At 39.2% G+C, this 18,197-nt stretch overlaps 1 protein-coding gene across 1 annotated transcript in view; it reads right to left on the reverse strand.

The window, feature by feature from the left end:
• Positions 1-5,583: 5,583 nt before the first annotated feature.
• Positions 5,584-18,197, reverse strand: part of LOC105264929 (uncharacterized) — a 19,159-nt gene continuing 6,545 nt past the window's right edge. The window contains exon 2 of the mRNA XM_011302147.1: positions 5,584-5,910. The gene's annotated coding sequence lies outside the window, so the exon portion shown is untranslated. The remainder of the gene's footprint in view (positions 5,911-18,197) is intronic.

Genomic DNA, 18,197 nt, shown 5'->3' on the forward strand with positions numbered 1-18,197 from the left:
TTCTTCTGGTTTACAGTTTTATCTCGTGATTAACTTTTCAGTGAGTCAATCAGTTGAATAAATTCTGAAAATCTTTTTCACTTTCAAAAATTTCTGAATAAAATGGCTCTCGGAAAAATCCACTAGAGAAAACGAAACATGAAGAAATTGTCATGTATATTGGAAATATTTATTTTACATAATTAATAATGTGTTGTATAATGTAATCCATAAAATTATTATTATTATTATAGAGAAAGCCTCCGAGTTTGACAACAAAAAATGCAAAATAAAATGAAGATAAATAAATATATAAGCGATAATCAATAATAAAAAAAATAATAATAAAGCAATGGTAATAATTTCCTTGCGGGTATTTTTTTCATGGGGAAATAATTTTTTTGGACATAAATTTTCAATGGGGAAAGGATCCCGTCCATCAATGTTTTTTAATGACTAGAAACAAATGAATAATTGATCAACCCCTTTATTTCACGAGTTGGCGGATTGTCTAATGAGTTTCTCAGCCCCGACACCCCACATCAAAGATACTCATACTCAAGTACTAACTGAAACGTGGATGATAGACCATTGAAGATGGAAAAGACAGAGGGGGGAGGCCATCGGTCAATTAATCAAGATAATGAGCGCAAGTCGAGCAGAGGATGGCGAATAGGGAGGAGGCAAGTGAGTGGAAGGTGGAGGGAAAAGAGGAGTGTGGACCACACCGCCTGTATGAGACATCCGACACCTCGGTCGAACCAACCCGACAATACACCGAAGATACGCGACTTGGCGGTGAACTTTACCCAAAACCCTCTCCACCCCCTCAACGGATTTTCCACGGATAAGCAGCCTAACTCGAAAGCATGATTAATTAATTAGCACAGAGACCAAGTCCGATACACAGCCAGGCTGTCACATCCTGTTTGGTATTTGAGGTTGCCAAAACTTGTGCTGCTTCAGGGCTGAAGGAAAAATACTTCAGCACCATTCAAAGTATTTACTCGGAATCACTGACTTCAAGGAAAATATTAGGCTGGACTTCTTGTGGGTAACGAGACGAGGATTTATCATTTGATAAATAAATTTTTCACCGCTGCAATTATAAAAATCGTGAGTGAAAATTTCGAAATTAAATGAGGATTGAATTTAAATTAACCGCCTCAGACGACTGGACCAATGGGGAATATGCGTGAGGGACTTTCGAGATATCGATAGTCTCGATGTTTGTTATTTTTGTAATGGGATTATACTGGGATTTTTTGAATTCGATAATTTTTTTTCTGTTGTATGCGCTCTGCGTTCCTGTTGTTGAGTGGAGAACGGATGAATGGTTGAAGCATGAAAGTTGACTCATAAAATTGAGAAATCCATCTTCATTGGAGTGCACTTGAACCGGGGAATCTTGAGAGAATGCCGAAGGAGTCTGGAGGGTTGAGACCGGGGTAGAATTGAAGAGTGGACCTGGTGGCTGACCACGTGAATACTATCTGATGATTATCATCTAGGTAAATACATGTGAATGACCACCGGGGGACAATTAGACATCTAGATGTCGATGGCTATCTCGTGTCCACTTGATTCGAGAGATCCTCGGGGTTTGTAAAAGATACTGGGATATGTGCAGTCGTTTTTTTAGTCGAAATTTACATTCCCCGGGGTACAAAAGGAAGGGAGGAAATAAATATTTCATTCGTACACTCAGATTTTTTGTTCGACCTTTTTGGAAAAATTTACATTCGAGAATAGAATAGAATTCTTTTTAATTTTTCTTTGAATTGGTATATACTGTCTTCACTATTTTTTTATCTCCCGAATACTTTATGTATTCCATATATTTGTAATTTTATCTCATTGATATTATTTATTAATAAGATAATTGTCAATGCTGTCCTCTTTTTTTTTGTTATAACGAGTTTATTTGGTTTTATTCTGAATCTTAATCAGAGTCGGTCCAAGAGTTTTTCAACCTCGCAATATTCACGGATTTATGGTTCTATCGAAAAATCCAGAGACTCCGATATACACTAAAAAGTAAAAAAAATGGCGGGGAAAATATATAGATGAGAAATAAGAGGGTGTGAGATGGGGAGAAAGACGATGTGCAAACGCAAAACCTCGACTTGTAGATATAACAAACGGGCGTTGGTGTGCGCCTCGGAGAAATTAATTTTAACTTTAAATTAAGACTCTAGTCGATACCTGGTTGGCTCTCTTTGTTGGCCAGGTCCTGAGTAAAGGACTGGGAAGGGCTAGAGGTAAAGGAAACGAGAAAAGGTGAAAAACGGGGAGACGAGTGACGGCTGAATTGCCTCCCTCAGCGGACAAGAATAACCCGGACAACTTTTCTTTTGTTTATTGTTAAATGCACACAATTCTATTAAAAAAATAGAAGACTCTTACTTTTAATTCTCCAAAGAGAATCAATATTTTTTGTGGGAAATTTTTAGTGGAAAATTTTTAGTGGAAAATTTTTGTGGAAAATTCCTCCGATAATTTGCGTATTAACCAATGAAAACCGATTTAATTATTTTAAATCTAACAAGTACTAATTACCCGAAATAAAATTTCTATTGAATCCACCAAATAATCATTCGAAATGAATGATTTATTATAATTAAACAAACCCTTTATTAATTTCAAATTCATTCCAATGAAATTATAAAAATTAAAAACTCCACAAAAATCGATCTGCATTAAAAAATAGGCAAAAAACCCGAGTTCGATACGATATCCCCAGTCGATCAACACAAGATACTCAATCCCAGCAAAAACTCCCGTGTAACGAGCGTTAATAACCCCCTCCCCCGGTGTATCAACAACAAATAACAATCCCGAGGGAATAAAACCGGTGAAAAAAAAATTCCCCAATGATGTATAAGAAAATGATCCGTGGTTCGTGTGAAATGGAGATGAAAGCAACTGGAAAATGTCGGAATAAAGTAAGAGAGAGAGAGAGAAATCCCGAGGAGTGAGGATAGAAGACGAGGAGGAAAAGCGTTTATCGTGGTGAACCATGAGAGGAGCAGTTGGCACCGATGATTCATGATGCTGGTCGAAGAGTTGATGGTAACCTCTCAACATCATGCAAATGCTCCCAATCATGAGTCCAGGAGTCTATAATCGATCTATAAATCTGCTTTTGGGGATAAAGGTGGGGGAGTAAACGATTTTCCCTCCATCATTTTTTTTAGACTGCAGTTGGAGATGTGAGTAACTCCTTTGGTGGATGGCTTCCTGCCTCCCCCCTACCCTTCCCCCTACCCTCCCCCCTATCCCCCTCAATGTGCGATTGGAATATGATAGCCGTAAGGCAACTGTATAAAAGCCAACCATTTGCCCATAGACAAATGTATCTTGTTAGCATACTATTTTGTATGCATGGGCTTTTACACGCCTCTCAGTACTCAATACTATTTCTCCATGTGCTTTACCCCAGTTAGTTGGCTACGGGGTGAGGGATGAGGGGTGAGGGATGAGGGGTGAGGGTGAATGGTTAACCTTCTTCGGTTATTACAAATCGAATCGAAAATTCTTTATGGATAATCGCTTTCCTGGGAATTTATTTTCCCTTCTCTCGTTTTTTTTTTTTTATCGAGGAGAAATTTTTGTATTAACATTTTTCATTGAAAATTGTTTCATCCCTCTGGCGATAGTTGGGATGACGTGTGTTACTCTGGTGATTGGTTTTGAAGCCATTATTTAAGGAGGGGTGATTATGACATGAATTATGACAATTATGAATTAGCAATTATAAAATAAAAGTATAAGGTTTTAGTTGTGTAGTTAATGAGATTTCGAGTGAATAATTGGAGTTTTTTTTTGTGTCTCAAGGTTTTTTTTACATTAATAGAAAATTACACTTGACATTTCTGATGATAAAATTAATATCCATGCGACCGCCGAGTCAATTATTATTGTAATACCGAATAATGTTGGAGAGAGATGGAATTTTTCTTTTCTCGGGAAATAATGGAAAAGAATAAGGGGAGAAAAGACGCTTGACTTTTTTTTTTCCCCTCGTGATTGATTAACCTCCTCTCCTTACTCACCTAAACGACAGATGAGAAATGTAATTATAATTTTTATTCATTTCGCGTTGAAAATTTTCAGTGGGCAAGGATCGAGGGCTGATGGCCAATGAGAAGCGAAGGTTCATTCATTCATTTGCGGTTAGTCATTCGTGGTGGGGAGATATGATTCTCTTGCAAGTTGAGGATGAGTTTTTTATTTAATGGGTGATCAATATTCATTTTTATTATCCGTGCGGGAGGCGATTGTGATTAATTCCCGCGGCACTTGTGATTCTCGCGGGAGCTAAGAAGGGGAAAAGGTACACTCGATCAATTTCATTTCCCCAATTGTTTGCGTAAAAAATTGAAGAGAATTTCTTCCGTCAGTTGAGTTTTCTCCACCTCTTTGTTCTCAGCATTCATTTTTTTAATTCACATCAGAGTGTATCGATCATCGAGCTATCTTTTCCATGCCAATCTTATCTCGTGGCGCACCACACGCCAAGCATGAATCCATTTATCTTACAATTGGTTCCGTTGTTCTTTTATCCTCGAGCACCGAGGAATTATAAAAGAAAAGAACCCGCGAATCCATTAAGGAGATTTGATTCAGGAGAATAGGTAAGATTACGTTAATTGTCAATGTTTTTTTGCCCATGGGGCTGTGATGATTAAGTAGATCAGTTCATCACAGAAATTCACATTCTTTCTATCAGATATCGATGTAATTTTTTTTTTTGCAATTTATATTTAATATATTTTTTGCAATTTTTGTAATTTATCCGCGTTTGTTGTTGCAAAATCATTTCATTCAAATTCACGAAATGCAACAAAATTGTTGGCGAGAATCACAAATCATCAATATCATCAATAAAAAAAATCTAATCCCTCCCCACATGCCCCTTTTTTTCGCGACGAATTTCCTCTTCACCACAACTAAATAAAAAAATAATTACGCAAGTGTTTTGGTTCGATTATCCCCGACATCGATTTCTCGTTCTCTCCCCCCGAGGGACGTGTGTACCGTCAAGAAATCCAAGGGTGTGTAGATGTCATCGCTGAAAGAAGTAAAAAAAAGGAGCGTAAAATGTACTGGGGGACTTCACTATGCAAATACAGGGGAGAAAAATTACGGCAAAGTGCTAAATGATCGGCAGTGGAGATGGGGATACATCAGAATTTTGTGACCCTGGGTATTTTTTATTCCACACGATGGGCATCACCTTATGTCGAATCTCCAGTGACAGAAGAGATGACTGGGGTGGATCGAACCCTGGGATTTTTCAACATGCAAATAAGCCACTCAGAGAACTGTCTCGGGGGTTCGATTCCGTTCAGAATTATTGGCTTTTCTGTCGAGTGGAATCAACAATTCACACACGCGTGTCGATTTTTCGTCATTTATCATTTAATTTTATTCCTTCGAACAAAAAAAATACAAGTCAATCCATTATATTTTATTCTTGCTTCTAGCATATTCGATTTTCAATCCGACATTGATAAAACTCCAATTTCTTACGATTTAATGAATAACTTTTTTAATGGTTCAAAAAATTATTTATTAATTATTTTTTTAATTCAACAGGGATAATATTTTTTCAATGAAATTTTTAAAAAAATTGAACAGGAAGAGAGGGTTTGAATAAATGATGGATTTGAATGATGTGAATTTTTTCATTGATTTTGAAATTTCGGATCAATCATTGAGGGACAGGACCAACTCGGTGTTTTCTGTACAAAAAATGTTGAGTTACAGCAAGTGGAGACATCTAGTAAGAACCGCCTCAACACATTCGAACACGAACTCTCGGAAAGCATCGGGGGTCGTAGACCTCGACCTTACAGTTGACACTTCCCTCTTCTCCGACGGCAACTCAAATAACTCCGAGTTCAATTCCAACCAGAACAAAGACACCTAAAAACAAATCATCGTGAATTAAAAATATCATAATCAACATAAAAGCGATATTCGAAAAATAGAATTATAATATTTCAATTTTCTCTAATCCTTTATTTATTGAACTGCACTCAGAAGACCTATCCGCTTATTACTAATTGCAAAAAGGATTTTATTAATTTTGCAAAGACACACAATCGAAACATAAACATACCTCAGACTTTTCGGAAATACTCTGAATAAAAATATTGAAGTGAATTTTTAATTTGAATTTAATCGTAAAGAAAACAGGGATGTGAATAATTTTTACGTTTTTTTGTTATTGAAAAATAAATGGGCGAGGAATAATGAGGAAATTATCACCTAGGTCTCACACTCTTCATAAATTCCAGACACAAAATGAAACTTTCCCCACTGGTCTTCCATTTCGTATCTTTTTTTTTTACTCCTCCATCCAGAGCCCTTGCGGCACACTCTCATTCTTTTCCTCAACCTTTTTTCATCTATGTAGTTCGAAGGCTTTTCACACGGGTGTTTCCCACTCTTTTTTCCCCGGTGAAAATAAAAGCGAATGTACCACGTTGACAGAGGGTGTCGGGTGTTTACCCCCGGCTTGCGAGACGTGTGCGAAACAACCCGAAGGAGAAGAGGTGAAGTGAGAAGGGATTCTGAAATTATCGCGTGAGTTAAACTATTTTAAAGACACGAATTCAATTTTAATTAGTCTACATTAACTCGACGAAATCGTGACGTGACGGATTTTCCGAGTGAGAAAAACTGGACATTATGCCATCTTTCCTTCCTGCAATAAATGATTTTTTTTAATGGAAGCAAATCGGATTAAAACGAAACGGAAGAACAATTCCCAAATAATTATGAATAATCGGAGGATAGAGGTGAGATTGGGGAGAGAGGAGTGGATTGAGGGGGAACGAGTTAAAATATATATTAATGAGACAAAATATTTGACAGTGCAATTACACGTGACATTGAATTATTTTTCGTGCGAGTACTTTGTCCCCTCGTCTTGAATTTACTGACGTCAGTTGGTTCTCGTTTGCTCTTTTCCTCTGAATCCTCGAAAATCAGAAGTGACTATTTACCCCTTGATTCCGCTATCAGATCGCGATAACATCGAGTGGACTTGACTGAAAATACAATATCTTCAGCTCCGAAAAGTAAAAAAAAAAAAATCCAAAGAACTTGTTCATAAAAAATAACTCATTCCCTCTCCCTCCTCTCATTTTACCTCTGACCCCCGGCCACAATCCATTCAAACACAAAAGCCGTCTCATTCCCATCTCAATCTATATTCGCACGTCCAACACACTCGAGATTATGAATGCGTGGGGTTAATGAAACCGGCCAAGGCGTCTGCCTTTACACCCCCGACGCTTGTCGTCGTCGAGATATTAAAACCGACGCCCCCAGCTAGTTGTCGTCTCTCTTTCCATCAACGAATTCTAAAAATTCTTGTAAAAACTCACTCCATTTTTTCCAAGATTCATTTACACTCCGACATTAATTCTACCCCAATTACCCATCTAAACCACAAATTGTAATTACGGGGTTGTTGTGTTGAACAGTGTTAACAATTCGGTTTATTTTTAACAATAACAAAGTGATATGAAATTTTTGGTGAATTCTTTATTGAGGCGCTGAGATTTTTTTGACGTCATTCTGATAATCCTCGATTTATTGAAAATTCGAATGTGTAATGAAAAATCAAAAATTGATTTTCTTTTTTAATTGAAATCAAATACTAGCGCTTACAATCGTAATTTCCGATAATCTTGCGACTGGAATTTCAAGAAATTTTTGGATACTCTCAATAAATTTTGAGTGCATAAAATTATATATTTCAACGAATCTCTAATTTATCAATTGCATTCTGCATTCTGCATCCTGCATTATTTTTGTTTCCATCTCTCTCGTGATGATCGATTTTTTCCCTCCCAAGTATGACAGTATATTGTATTTAATCTACACCTGATTATAAATCAACCCCCTGAGCTCTTCAATATAATTCCCGAAAAATATTCGTAATTTTTATTGAATATTTCTCGGTACGTAAGATGAGATTCTGCAATACGTAACTGAGATGCAGTTGGCGTGGCAAAAAAGCCCCGAGGAGGGATGACTGGATGAGAGGGATGAGGATACGGGGATGGAATGAAACAGCCCGTACACCGGCAAAGGAGAAGTAAAACGAGAAAGAGGGAAATATGATGCTCTGGGATGTGGTAGTTGAAACGGTTGCGGGGGCTCCGAAAACCTTTACCCACGGGTGCAAGTAGTGCGGAGGTACACGAAATAGAGGAGGTAAAAGATATATGCCAGGGCAGTGGAGACACGAGAGAGTTGGTGGAGGGAAAAGTGGAGAGGTACAGAGGAGTGAAACGAAGAGACGACGCAGAGAGGTGGCGGAATGGCTGGGGGTTGTGAGGGTGAAGAGGGAAAGAGCACCGGTCGATTCAGCCCCCGGGTACTCCAAGCCACCTTCTATCTGCTGTATTTTCCCCCTCTGGTCCTTCTCGTGATACACATTCGCATCAAGACGTAATCCACGAGACTAAAATTCCGCAAAAACACAAATGAAAATGAAAAATCCACCAAACGCATGCACTCATTAAAAGAAAATTGAAAAAAAAAATAAAAATTGGAAAAACCTCAAGATTTCACCCCCTCAAAATCACCGGCCATTTTGCATTCCATGCAATTTCTACTATTTTCAACGTGGTTCGGGGAAGAGGGATTTCCGCCCGCCGCCGCATTTTCTCAGGAGCGGAAACAACCCCCCAGTGAGCGCAAGGGGGGAGGGTGGTGAGGCAGTAGGGCGGGAAATTTTGAAAAAGAGGAATAGGTTGACGGGGGGCAACAGGGCGTTTCTCCAAGAGGAAGGTCGAGCTGTTTGTAGTTTGTACGCAGACGTCGTCGCGGTGCTGAGAATTTCCACATTCTATCTCACTTGAATTTCCACTTCTACTCGGTGCTCGCAGGAGGTGGTAAAAGCGGCCCATTGGTTTCTACGTTTGTACGTCTGTATGTTTTTGGATGTGGATACCAACCCAAAGCTCCACCCGCTTCCTACCACTGTGATACCAACGTTCGAGAAATAGTTGAAGGAGTTTTCAACCAAGTGGTGGAAATCGGATGGGTGGAAAGGGGAGGGATGGGTGGTTAGGGGGTGGTAGAGAGGGCTTTTCAGAAATGGTGGGAATATTCTGAGGGCTTGGATTGCTTCTGCGCATGCTCTCGGTACAGCCAAAGTCGCCCTCCGATCGTTTATTTGTATCTGTCATTGCTGCAGAGGAGAGAGAGAGAACGGGACGAGAGGGGAGGCGGGAGGGATAGGGGGAGTGAAGGTGGAGGAGAGGCTCAGAAGCCTCGAGCCACTTTAGTCTTTTCTCCATTTTTTTCCCCAATTTTTTTGCGGAACGTTTTCTCTTCTGAAGCTTTTTTCTCTTCACCCCTTTCATCCCCCCTCGGCCGCTCTTCTTTTTTTTTTTTTTGCACAACGATACTCTCCCGTGCAAAGAGCGAATGGGGAGAAGAGGGTTCAGAGTGATGGACTGGAGGGAGGGCTTTTATTTTCGGTCTTAACGCCCTGGCCACTGGACGAAAGGCAAATTTATTCGCCGGTGCCAAAAGTGATAGCTGAAAATTTTCAGTCCCCTGGGTTTTCCATCCCCTTTCTTTTTTCGGGTGAATGGGGGTGGGTGTTACCTTTTCGCCTTGCTACTCCAAGTTGTGGTCTAGACTAAAGGGTTTTACTCGCAAACCGCTGGGTGAATGGGTGCTGGGCATTTTATATACTCACCACTATGTGTGAGGGGATGTATCGGCGGTCGAGGGTGGAAAATTGTCAATTTTTCAACAATTTTTGGTAAACACTATTTTTTCATGGATTATTACCATAAGGGATACGCTCTGCGAATTTTTTCAAGTCCTTCCCGATTCAAGTACTTTCATCATTTTTCAATTCCATGAGTATGTCAAAAAATTACTCGACAATTCGAAATTAAAAATTGACTTTTTTGAACTTTTCTTTATTCAAACGTACGTAATCGTTGGGAAAATTCGAAATAATTGTCTCTGAATTTTTACTCTAGAATTACACTGCGGCGATATTTATTCCATTCAATTCCATCGGTTTCGAGAGTATATCGGATGATCTACTGTATCACTAACAAGTGGCGGAAATAAAAAAAAAATAAATCGGTAAAAAATTCACTGTTGGAGAAAGGGGGATTAAGCGCAGTTTGCGGTTGATATTTGACCTCACACATATAAATCCGCAGATCGGCGCTTATACATACATTCACGGACAAAGTATCGTTAAAAACGAGCTAATTGCTTCATCAAATTTCCCCGTCACTTTATATCACCCCCGTGGAGATTGAAGCGCCGAAATCCCCCAATATTGACTCGTCTCATGCCCGACATCCGAGCCAGTTAATACGTCATTCTGGATCAACAAAAATATATAATTTTCGTTTTTTTTTTCAATTGCAGTTTGGGAAGAAAAGCTGGAAAAATGGCGGAATGGTGCGATAAAGCCGAGAGTCACTCCAAATGCGAAAGACACGGACCGGTGGAGAGGAAAACTTTTATATCGACAGTTCGTTCTAGGTATTAAGGGGCTAATTATAATTGGGGTGGGGGGGATCGTAACCCGGTAATGAGAGCATTACCGTTGAGAGTATAAGTGCACTTTTATCTCTTCGTTTTTTCATGATTTAAATCGAAAAAATAGGAATTATTAGGATAAGGATTTCTGTGATTCTCTATTTAATTCAATTAATTTTTTAATTATTCGACGGTCGAAGAACTTATCAATAATTTTTTTAAATCTCCTATGCCATGAAATAAACATTTTCATTTTCAAATCAGTTGATTCGTCGATTATTCCAGTGGTTCTCAAAAAACTTTGAAATTCCCCTGAATTTTCCATCCGGTAAAAGTGAAATAGTAAATAACTTTGCAAATCCTTTTCAATTGAAATATGGATGTAAAACTCATATAATAAACAAATCAACTAGTCCCGGAGGTAACAATAAATTCGTAACACCGCAGGGCAATGCAAAATCCCCAATTTCTCGAACTTCCACCAAAAAATGGAGAAAACAGAAGCGGCTCACCTTTAATCCTCGCCACTGCACCTGCATTACTCCCTGAAATTCTCCTTCAAATCCCTGAGAATATTCTCTCCCATTCCAGTAATTTACGCGAGTAAATTTGTCTGCCAAAACCGGATATGCAATCAACGAAGGAAAATCCATGCTCTCAGGTCGGAGCTTCCTACTGAGTAGTTTCCCCTTTCCTCTTATCGCCTCTCTTTTCTCATCCTGCACCAATTCCCTCTCATTCCCTCCTTGCCATGTTTCACGAGGCGTTAGCATCTGCCATAGACGAGAGGGTGGGGATATTGCAGCGGGAAAAAGCGATGATAAAAGAAAAAAGGAAAAAAAAAAAAAAATCATGATATTCCCCGCAGAAGCTGAGGGCTGGAGGGGAATTGAGGGTTGGTGTACGGAGAATGGGTGCATTCGGACGAGTGGAAACGTATCCGTGGAATAAAGACAGAAGTTGATTTGGAGGGGGTGGGAGGATGTTGGGGTGGAGGGATGGAGGGATGAGGAATAGGGAGGGTTTAAGTGCTTCTGCCGAGTGTGTCTACCTCCTTGTGGCATTGATGCCGGAATACTCGAGTGTTTCCCTCCTCTCAGGGCATCTCTTTCTCGGATCGAAGACTGACTCTCGCCCTCTCCCACCATCACTGAGGGGGTGGAAGGGGAGGTTATACGATCCAAAGCCTCTCTGGGGCGTTACCTCGCCATTCCCCCTCATTCTCCCTCAAACCCCTTCTCATCCTCTTTACGTTTGTGAGGAGAGGGCACAAGGGGAAGACAGACGGCATTTGCCATTGGCCAATGCGACAGTCACAGACCAATGAAATTCGCAAATACGTGAAACTCCTGTGAATTGAAATTACACCGACGAATGAGAGAATACTGGGGATTGCACACCTGAGGGGTGAGGGACATTTCAATCCGGGAAACTCTCCCATTGGCTTCTCTCGGTGGTGAATGATTGGCTCTACCCTTTTTACCAATGGAAAATTTACGAATGGTTTTCACTCGTTTCTGTTTCTATCAGAAAAATAGTCGCACGTCATAGGATATTCAATAATTATTATAAATGTAAAAATATTTTAAAACACATGCTGGTTTGATATTTTTTCAATTAAAAAAATATCTGTATATTTAAAAATATTTAATAAACCGAAGTTGCACGGAATTGGATGATATTATTATAAAAAATTTAAAAAAATAGGGATATAGTGAATTTTATGGACTGTATATGGTACTGAGAGAAAATGAATAAGTCAATGGAGACGGGTGTGAAGAAAAAATATTTGATACTCAAAAAATGAGAAAATAATATTACTGTTGATTGTTGCTGGTGGGATTTTTCAATTGGCGGAATCTGATGGATTCAGCGCAACACTCGTTATGTGTCTGAACAGAGTGAGGCTTTACTACTGGCATCATGTGGGATATGGGAGGAAGACGCGAGGTTACGAGATAAAAAAGGGGATGTCGGAAAATACAGTTGCCTCCTCGAGGACTAGCTACGATATCCCCATTAATCCCGTGTTATATCGGAAATAAAGCTCGAATTACGAGCTTGCGACCACCTTGTACATTCCACTCGGTAGCAGCACCGATTTTGCTGTTGGCGATGGAAAAATCGACTGACAGAAATGCAACTAAAAAAAGATCACGCAATTGCCTTTCATCAAATTAAAAATGTCAACCGAATGAATTCAACATTAAAATCGCTACAACTTCTCATCCTTTTTTAATCATCAATTGACAAATGCGTAAAAGATAAATATAGAAACCATTTTGAATATACGAATAAAATTCAAACTCCGACAATAAAAAGCGATGACATTTTCTGATTTATTTGATAATAAAAACCGTATACCATTCATTGGAAAATTCTTTTTCCGGAAAAAGCCGAAAGATAAGAAATAAGATAAGTACGGAATATTATACCACACTTTTCCCCTCAGGAGTACCCAGAATAAGAAAAAGTAATATGAACGGAGAAGAGAGAAGAGAGAACCATCCATTTAAAATGTCTCTCTTAAATTCTCAGGGCATGAGAAAAAGAGTGAGATGGTCTAGGATGGTTTTGCCTGCAATGGTGGAAGTACCACCCACCAACCACAGTCCACGACTTTCAGAAGCACACCCCAAGCCTTTTCACCTACCCCCCTAACACCTCCACTTCTACCAACCCATATACCACTGATACCTCCTCCACAACTCCCCAACTACCCCTCACCTCTCTGACTTATCCATCCCTCACCCCTCCGTCCCCTTTCACTCCTATATTCTACCTAAATCCATCCATTTTAAATGACGGATATTTTCTTCGAGCGACTGTATGGATTTTTAGATTTTCTCTGCGAAGAATGCCAATGCCGAAGGGGAAGTCAGAGGATGTGACGTAGAAGTTTAATGATGGAAAAGAAGTTGACGTTACCAGTTGAAAGTTTCAAAATTTAACATTGAACATTTTCACTCAAGACAATTTCTCCTACTTCATCCACTTCCGCTGATCTATTGTCTTATTCTTCAATTAAAATTTCCAAAAACCATGGAAACTATAAAATAGAAAAAAAAACCGAGCGACACATATTGAAAAATTCTAAGAAAATAAATAGGTCGAGGAAAATAAAATATTTCAACTTTTCCACGTATTTCCTCTTCCATCTCATCATCATTCTCTCTACCTAAAAATATCCCTCGGCAAATACTATTTTCCATTCATCCTTGGAGAATTTTTCCAGGTGAAAAAGTTCGCGTATTTTCGGGGACAATGAGTGAAACCCAAAAGGTCCAAGAGGAGGAAAAAAAAAAAGTTGGAATTGTGAAAATGAAAAAGAAAGAGGGGATAAAAAAATGAGGAATAAAGGAAGAGCACAATAAGAGTTGAAGAAGGGAGGAGGTGAAGACGGAGGATAGATCAGCCGGGTCACCGACGTCAGAGCCAGTTATAACTTTAAGATGCGAAGGAGATATGGAGGTGGCGGTAAAGCGAAAGAGGAGAGGAAAGGGAGAGGCAGACGACATGTATTATTGATGTGCTTGTGTCGCCAGTTCTCCATCTCCCTTCTTCACCAGTTTCTATGCACCTTCCATTTGGATCTCTCCCTCCGTTTCCATCTCCCTGCATTGCCCTCTTTTACCTCCTCCCACCCTCATGCACTCCTTCCACCAATTCCCTTTCCTTTCCATCGCCTCTCTCTAGTCCCTCTTCCCTACCTCCACTCTTCACCATCCACAGGCCGACCTACGTCTTCCAGTTTCCGATACATTCCACCGCGAATCCCAGCCGCTGTCTATCCGACTATGTAGTCCACCCTAAAACTCACCCCCTCGCCAACTCCAACCATCCGCCGCTATTTCATCCTCGACACATGGACATTTATCTATCCAATCTGACGTTGTTGTCTACTCTTTCACGCCATTTCCGGCTGAATCAATAAATAGAAATGCTTTTATAGTTCTTTAAAATTGATCAGAACTTTAAAAATCGTTGGATCTCACCGTTGGATCTGCAGTTACGATCAGAAACACATTTATTTATTTACTTATTCCCTGAAAAATCAATAAAAAAAAGGAATCACATTCGACGGCCATGCAATTCCTATACAAAATAATCGTCATTAAAAATGGAAAAAAAAATGGACAACGCGGCGTCTAGAATTGTTTATGAATAAAACTAATTGGGATCCTTCATGTGGAAACTGATGTATTTATCGTCTTTTTTTTCTAGACGAGTAATTACACATTTTAATTTGAAAAAACCTATAAATACATTCAGAGTGAGTGAGCATGAATCTGGAAAAGTGGATAATAGCCTTTGGTTATATCTCCAGCAATGTCGTTCGGAAAATTTGAGTTTTCCATTCGAACCGCCGTCCTCTATTAATCTCATGGCAATCGAAATTAGCATAATTGACAGAGCGTAGAATAAGGCTGTTCGACTCTGAAAACGCCATCATGCATAATCTGACCATATATCTCACTCAGTGTTTTCCGATAGAAACCAACACAGGCGCATCGGGTAATACTTATATTCACATCGATGTACTGCAGATTCGAGAAGACTTATCTCATTTTTTTTTCGCGAGCTCCAGAAGGAAACTTGCCCGGAGAAAAGGAAAATATGTTGCCAATACCCCACATACTGACACGCCATTTTTTGACAGCTCAAAAATCATGGAGGCATTAATTTATAATTAAATATGACAGGCCCTTCAATGTTGTTACTCCATTATATTATTATATTTAATTATTTAGTGCTCTCACATTAATTTCAATTTCATTATTTCAGAACAATTCTTTGATAAATATTTCGAGAAAATTCAACGGCTTAACATCTACGTCTCATTGAATATCTGGTAAAATACATTGGCGTTGAAGTACGAAAAAGCTTTTTCCCATTAAAGGGTACACCGGGAGGAGATGAAATGAGAGGACAGACTTTTCACGATAACCCAATTAAAAAGACGTTACGACGTCATAGTACCCAGGGAAGAAGAAGAAGAAAGCCAAAACGAGGAAGACCTAAACTCCAACGTACAGAAGAGCTGTGAAACGTTATAACCGGAAGCTACCACTGTATTCGTCATCTATATTCATGACGTCGAGGGGAGGTGAAACTTTAGATTGCTACGATTAAAGTCAAAATTTCCAAATGACTGACGAGTGAATTTTGGGAACCAACAGCAGATGGATGGTGTGGGGATGGGTTGAGGGTGGAATCGATGAGTCGCGTAAACATCGACCAATCGACGGTGGCAATTTTCATTACATCTTCGAGTCAATCGAGCGAAGTATTTCGGCATTATGAGTAAGTGCCAGAGTTAAAAAAAAAAAAAACAAATTATTAAATAATTATTATTCATCAATAAAAAAAAATTAAACTCTACAGTATTCGAGGAATGTGAGAGTGAAATGGATAATATTTTTGGTGATAATGAATGCAGAGTGAAAAATAGTGAGCTATCTATCAGTGTTTCTCTCAAAGCACATCCATCTTTCTCTGAGAGGACTTTTTTCCATCGACACTCAGTCGACTTCCATTCTCTTCTCTACAGCAGCTGATCGAGTATCGGATGCTTGTGGTTTTCGCGCGAACGAACCGGCTACCTAAATCCCCCGTACCTCTTTTTATTCCACCATCTTCCTCTCTGCCCTCTCAAGCGTCCTCACTGTACTCGCCTTTTACCCCACGAACGTTCACTTCACTTTGGTGAGTAAAACTGTGAAAACCTACAGGGAGGTAGACGAGGGAGAGAGAAATAGCGAGAGAGCTTTACCTTTTTTTTCCCCGGATAGTATGCGAAACGCCTTTCTTTGTTGCTTTCCTGAAAAGAGTTGCCTGTCCGCTCTCTAGTGCAACCATGGGAAAAAGAGGAACGGACGGCTCAGAGAGAGGGCCCAAGAGAAAAATGGAAAATGGAGAAGATGTAAAAGGACTGGATAAAAAATATAAGAACTCAATGTGTCACTATTTTGTTACTCTCTTTAACCACTCTTTCTTTTATGCTAAATATTTTAAGGTTTTTAATTAATTTTACTTGCTCTTTTTTCGTTTCGCGTGATCCATTTTGTTTTCCCGTGACGGGGGGGTAAAAATATTTGTCTGCGGAATAAATGTGTCAACGTGATGCAGGAGAGAGTGGAGAAAAACTAATAACTCAGAGAAAAGTGAAATATGCCGAGAATGGGGATGGGGGTGGAAGGGTGGCAAAAGGGTGGTCGGGGTGGGTTATGGAGTGTGACGACGCATACGTAAATAGGGGCCGATGTCCAAAAGCCAAATACATGCGAGTTGGAGATAAGACCCCATGAGGGAGATGTACACAGGTGGAAAGTCTGACGACTTAGAGGCTCGATGAAGAAGCCATTTTCTTTTTGTTCCTACTCTCCTATTATAAAAAGAATTGAATTCTAAACTCATTCAATTTCCAAACTTTCAATCATGATTTTCATAATTATTATTGATAATTATTTATGAAATTCTCCGAAATAATTGTTAGGAATAGGAATAGGAATTGTTATGGATATGAAGTATAAGATGAACCGTAAATTATTTAATATAATTTATAATATATTATCATAAATTATATGTCGTGAAAAACCATAAAAATAGCGTGTAATATGATTTTTTAAAAGCCAATACGATGTAAATGTGCGTCGGTATAAAGTTATGGTACCGAAAAAAAAAGAAAAATTTGAAGCGAATAAATTGAGAGAGATTCGTCGAGTTTTGTTATTCAAATGAAAAGATTGGAATAAAGCTTATGAGCTGTCATTATTAAGATTTTAGGTCAGGTCGATGGCCGCGTCATTGATTCCTTAAAAGCAGAGGGTCTCAAATTTGAAACGACGATTATCCCGTTTCAGATGGTTTAGAACTGAATCAAGATAAGTTGATGAAAAAAATCAGAGAATAACATGACATATGGACGCACTTCACTGTCCCATCCGTTCAATCTAGTATAAATGAAAGGTGCAACGAACCGTTGAATAATTGATGTTGGTTTTTTTTTTGAAAGTCAAATCATCCCGAGGTGCATTTTAAATTTAGGACCGAGTTTTCGGGAAAACAGAACTAACCTAACACACTGGGAATTCCATTGAGGATGAAGGATCAATGGTTTTGCCCTTTCTCATACCTCACATTTTCTACACAGAATCGAAATCTTATTTTAAAGGGGACAAGGATTCACCGTCGACTATCTTACACACAATCGAAAACTCTGGGAAAATTTCCAAGACACTACCGAGGACAAAGTTACAAATATCTTCCTGGCATCTAGACTGAAATTACTCAGAATTATTTACCCCGAGATTTCGAATTTGGAAAATGACGAGGGACACTTCAGCGACCCCATCAATCGTCGAATCAAATTGTTAAAAGTGACTGTACCATTGAGACCTTAACTTGGACTACCTGGAAGTCACTGCCCTCGAGGAATGCCTCCCAGAGATGTTCTCTTCCGTCAAGAATATTGTGAAGAATTGGGCGAATTTAATAATAAATAACGGTTTTATTAAATAAATATTGGGGTAAAGTAAAGGGAAATGAGATGTGACATGTCATTAATTCCTAGGGGTGTATATTTTTCTGCCAGAGGAACTTGAAGAGAAGAGAAGTCTCAGTTTTATGATGCTGATTCGCGGGAGGCGTGGGAGGCGTGGGAGGCGGGGGAGGCG

This window comes from Fopius arisanus, unplaced genomic scaffold, assembly GCF_000806365.1.
Source record: "Fopius arisanus strain USDA-PBARC FA_bdor unplaced genomic scaffold, ASM80636v1 scaffold00026, whole genome shotgun sequence".
Taxonomy (NCBI): domain Eukaryota; kingdom Metazoa; phylum Arthropoda; class Insecta; order Hymenoptera; family Braconidae; genus Fopius; species Fopius arisanus.